The sequence below is a fragment of the Monodon monoceros genome, unplaced genomic scaffold (genome assembly GCF_005190385.1).
Source record: "Monodon monoceros isolate NGI ecotype Baffin Bay Population unplaced genomic scaffold, NGI_Narwhal_1 Super_Scaffold_9, whole genome shotgun sequence".
In the NCBI taxonomy this organism is placed as follows: Eukaryota; Metazoa; Chordata; class Mammalia; order Artiodactyla; family Monodontidae; genus Monodon; species Monodon monoceros.
The window spans coordinates 23,716,375-23,721,741 of record NW_021703786.1 but is presented as its reverse complement, the minus strand read 5'-3'; the positions used below and the strand labels follow the sequence as shown (position 1 = coordinate 23,721,741).

At 42.7% G+C, this 5,367-nt stretch overlaps 1 non-coding gene across 1 annotated transcript; it reads right to left on the bottom strand.

Moving 5' to 3' along the window:
• Positions 1–1,498: 1,498 nt before the first annotated feature.
• TRNAR-CCG lies at positions 1,499–1,571 on the bottom strand. The gene has a single exon. It is a non-coding gene; the product is annotated as a tRNA-Arg (tRNA).
• Positions 1,572–5,367: the final 3,796 nt, after the last annotated feature.

The window sequence follows — 5,367 nt, the reverse complement described above, 5'->3', positions numbered from 1 at the left end:
GCTGGAGGCTGAGCAGGCCAGTCAGAAGCCCAGAGAGGGGAGGACGTGTGAGGAGTTTGTCCTGCCCAGTCCTCAGGCTGAGTATTGTGTACGAGAGCAATCTTGCCTTTGGACCACGGAGACATTGTCACTCTCCGTTGTCCCCAGATGCTGCCTACAGGTAGGAGGCAGGAGACAATGCAGCTCCGATTTTTTGAGCACCTACTGTAGCAAAGACCTGATGTGGCCGTCAGCGCTGAGGTACCAAGAATGCAGCTGGAAATTATGTCCTGGGCTTATTTATTTGTTAATGTGTTCCGGTTTTTAAATTCAGCACTACATTCCTAATCTTAAAAAAGGTGGGGGGCGCTTCCCTGGAGATCCAGTAGTTAAGACTCTGCGCTCCCAATGCAGGGGGCACGGGTTTGATGGGTGGTCTGGGGAACTAAGATCCTGCACGGTGTGGCCAAAAAAGAAAAAAGAAGCGTTGGGGGTAAAGGTATCAGCTAAATTTCCCCATTGATTGTTTAGGGTTTTTTTTCTTTAATAAATTTTAATTTTGGAATAATTTCAGATTTACATGACAGTTGCAAAGATAGAACAGAGGGCTCCCATATACCCTTCACTCAGTTTCCCCTGATGCTAACATCTTATATTACCATGTACACTTGTTACAACTAAGAAATCAACATTGGCATACTGTTGGTAACTAAACTCCAGAATGTATTCAGATTCCACTGGTTTTTCCACTAACGTCCTTTATCTTTTTCAGACTCAAATCCAGGATACCACATCGCACTTAGTATTTAAGTTGTTTTTCAGAAGTAGGACTTATTCCTCGATATTCCTCTTGTACAAGTTTTAGAAGAAGAGTTTAAACTTTTCAAGCTAGTCAACTGAACCAGTCTGACAAACTTAAACTCTGATTGTATTTCTTTTATTACAGTAATTTGCAAATTAAATACACACACACACACACATACAAACCTTATGTTCCAACTACAATTTGTTGTTCATTATACTTTAGGGGCAGAAACCATAAATTATATTTATTATATTTGTATGTTTTAGCACAGATAAAAACACAGTTGCTTATATATTCTCCTTAGTACTGGAAATAAATGTTTGGACCCAGCACAGCTGAATCTGCTCACACACCCCTTGGGATAAGAATGGGGAGGAAGTTTTGCATGTGTGGCTGCCCATGATGAAACCCATTTTTAAAAGATAGAAAAAGAAATGATGCCATCTGTCCAGTTGGCAGTTGCTGTTTCCTAAGGCTTTTCTCTTTTAAAGATCAGTATAAACTAAGCAAGAGTAAATGCTCCCCTTTTGGGTCAGATTTTAGCTTTCACTTGCAAGGTATCAATTCCAGTGCAGTTAGAACTCGGAGATGCATTTCCTAATTTGTAAATAGGATAGCCCTCGAGATCGCTGTAGAGAAAGCGAAATTACGACATTTCAAAATCTACTTTCGAGCTCATCAGGGCGTTTCTCTCCATCAAAATTAATCTCCGTGCGACCCAGATGGGACTCGAACCCACAATCCCCAGCTCCGGAGGCTGATGCCTTATCCATTAGGCCACTGGGTCATCACGGTATCCGGGTTCTCACACCGTCCCCTTACGCAATGCCATCACCGCGCACCGCCCTCGCGCTCTGCGGCCTCCCTTCCGGTGGTGTGTGATTTGGGAGCCGCCCCCAGTGCCTGCAGCACGCGCCTGCGCACTCCTGCGCCCTCGACCCGTCCCTCTGCCAGAGCCTCCGCGCGCATGCGCAGGGTCTGCCCCACCCCATTGCCCTGGTACTGCGTGGGCCGCACGCGGGTGGCTTTGGGTGTTTCTGGGAGAGCTGTTTCCTCTTGGGTTTTCGGAAGGGTCTCAGTCCTGGCAGCATACTAGGCGCGCTTGGTGGGCGGGGGAACTCTAAACAAAATTTCAATGCCTGGCCTCTCCCCGTTCTAATTCTATTTACCAGGGCGGTCCCGGGCCTCTGCATTTTGCAGAGTTCCTGCGACCTTCCTCTGGGGTGAGGTCCTACCGCATCCCCCCAACCTTCCCGTCCCTAACAGCTCCCTCCTTCCCTTTTTTTCCCTGCATTTATTCAAAGTACGTTAATTGGATAACATTATGTGCTGGGAGCTGTTGGGAGTTTGCAGGGTGAACAGGCTTTTCTTCAAATCTGCCCTTCTCCCCCACTCACCTACAAACGTTTTTCTCCCCATCTCTTCTTTCCCTCCGAATTGAAGGGAAAATAAATATAACGAGGTCCCTAGATACAAAATAATACGAATTTTGTTTTGTTTTTATCCTAAAGCTAGGCCTTTGATAAAGATTTAGAGATTTTTTGGTTCCATGCATAGTATCTGTATGCTTGTTGCATATAAAGGTGCTGCATTTGTTATTTTTAAAAATACACGATTTCATTTTCTTCTTAGACACATAATACCTGTTCATTTAAAAATTGTATAAAATGGGGGTAAGCCAAACAAAAATTGAAATTGATTATAATTTTACCATTCAGAGTTAACCACTATTAACATTTTGGTGTGCATCTTTCAAATCTTACGAGTCAGTGTGTTATGTGTCAGTTTTATTACCTGTGGATCCTGAGTCATCCAGGAAATGCTTTTCACAAAAACTAGGACATTATTAGTGAATAATAAATAATCATATAGCAACGATGGTGCAGAAGCAATGGTGGGTAAAACTGACACAGCGAATCAAGGCAGTGACACTAAGAAATAATCGTTATTCTTCACCTTTGTGCAGTGGAGGGAGGGGAGGGAATTTGGGCCAGCTTCACTTAAGAACATCCTTGATGACACTATAAGAATTATTAATTTAAATCTCGACCCTTGAGTACACATCTTTTTAATATTTTGTGTGACAAAATGGGAATTATGCATAAATCACTTTTACCACAGAATTCAATGGTTGTCTCTTGAGGAAAACATTTGTTCAGTGAGTTGCAGGCTAAACTGGCTGCTTTTTCAGTGGAACATAGTTCTTGAAAGAATGACTGACAGGTAAACTATAATTATTCAGACTTGGGCACACTTGGGTTTGCTTCTCTGGAGCAGCTTCACTCTCAGGCTCACATCATCAGAGCACGCAGTCCACTGGAAGAGAGGGGATATCTCACAAAAGTCTCAGTAAATATTTTACTGCATTGTGTTACATCTTTATCACCAAATTCCTGTGTCTGGGAGATGGAATGTACTGATTGGCTTAGGCCAGACAGACCCTCTCCTGAATCTCCATCCAAACTACAATAGGAAGAGTTGGGGGTGTATGCTTTCCCAGGACAAGGTTGTATCTTTCAAAGGCAACTTTCACTTTTGACATTTTACTTCTGTTTCAGGTTATTTTCAGGTGCAAGCACAGAATAGTGGTCAGAGAGCACGGATCCTGGAATGAGATGGCCTGGGTTTGAATCCTGTCTGCCATTTACTCCTGTGCGAACCTGTACAAGTTACTTAACCACCCACTCTTCTGTGAAATGGAACAAATAATAATACTACCTCACAGAGTCGTGAAGATTAAATGTATTCATAAAGGTAAAACACTTAGAACAATTCTGGGCACATAGTACCTAATACTTGCAAGCAAAAGAAAACCCAATTTGGGGCTTTCCTGGTGGCGCAGTGTTAAGAATCCAACCGCTAAGAATCCACGTGCCAACGCAGGGGACATGGGTTCGAACCCTCCTCCGGGAAGATCCCACATGCGGCAGAACAACTAAGCCCGTGCGCCACAACTACTAAGCCCGCGCGCCTACAGCCCCGTGCTCTGCAACAAGAGAAGCCTGCGCACCGCAACAAAGACCCAACGCAGCCAAAAAAAAAAAAAAAAAAAAAAGAAAACCCAATTTAACGAGCTTAAACAACAAAGGAAATGTATTGGATAATGTAATTTCAAAGTCATATAAGCAGCTTTCTGAGGTAAGGCAGGCTGTTGATCCTGGTTTCTCTACAACTAATTCAGATTTCTAGGACTCACATCTCTCCGTTCAGAAGAACAGAGCCTGCTTTCCAACCTCTAATCATTAAACAAAAGGCACAGGCTTCCCAACTGGATGAATTTAGGTCACATGACTTCCCCAGAACCATTCACAGTAGCCAAGAGAATGCCTTGTAGTGACTGGTTTGGAGGTGAAATCCTTCCACATTTTTGCATTTAGGGAGATAGGATTGTGCTGATTGGTTAGGTGGGAGTAGAATCAACCTCCTATGACTCTCATAGCTGCTACACAATGAGTGAGGCTGGCAAAAGTGCCTGCGAGAAGGGATGAAGATAATTGTTTGAATTTATCTATAGTAAAAAATAAGCCAATACAGCTTTTCTTAAAAATACCCTTTTCAGAATACAGAAAAGTTGCAAAAAGACAACAAAGTGGCCCATAATCCTGAGGTTCTGATAACCATCACTGATGCTTTTTTAAAAAGTACAAGAAAATACAAACATTTTATTCAGAAATGTATAAAATATAGCATAGATCATTACTATAACAATTGACAAAATTTGAACACAGACTATAAATAAGTAATCGCATCAAAGTTCAGTTGTCTTGAATTTGATGATTGTGGTGTGGTTATATAATAGAATTCTTACAAGATATGAGCCGAAATATTTAGGGGTAAAGGGACATGATTTCTCAGACTTGCTCTCAAATGGTTCAAAAAGTAATATGTAAAAGCCGTGTGTATATATATTTACATAAAGAAATAGTAAATGTGGCAGATGTTAACATTTGGCAAATATGGATAAAGATTTGCAGCTCTACTGTATTTGAAATTATTAAAAATAAGACTGGAGAAACAGGCATAATAAACCTTTTGTTACCATATTTATGCCTTCTATGCAGTCTTTTGCATGACGCAAGTTAAACAACAACATCAACACCACCTAAAAAATGCAGCACATATCTGCCTTACCCCTCCCCTCCTTGATGGCCAGAAACCCCGGCCAAGTTCCTTCTGAGTCCTATCAGGGGAAAAATGCATAGCAATATATTTCTATATCAAGATTTTGAAAGAGAATTATTTTGGGAATCATTTGTGGTGCTTGTTTAAGGCAAACATCGAGGGAAACTACCATCCACCATACAGGCATAAACCCACAGCTAAAAGCCAACGCTCCAGCCATGGCTGACTGGGAACTGGCCCTTCGCGCTGCATGCCGGGATCTGGAGTCTTTCTCCTCCAAACTGCAAGGCGCTCTGGGATAGCCCGGCCTCTCCCTTTTCTCGCGATGCTATCCTCTCTTCTTCGGGGCCCTCTGACCCCCGCCCCAACGTGTTTTTCAAATCCACCAATGGGCGCATAGCGTAAGCTCGAACCAGCCAATCGGAATGCGGGGCCACCGGGAAATTTAAATCGCGCCGGCC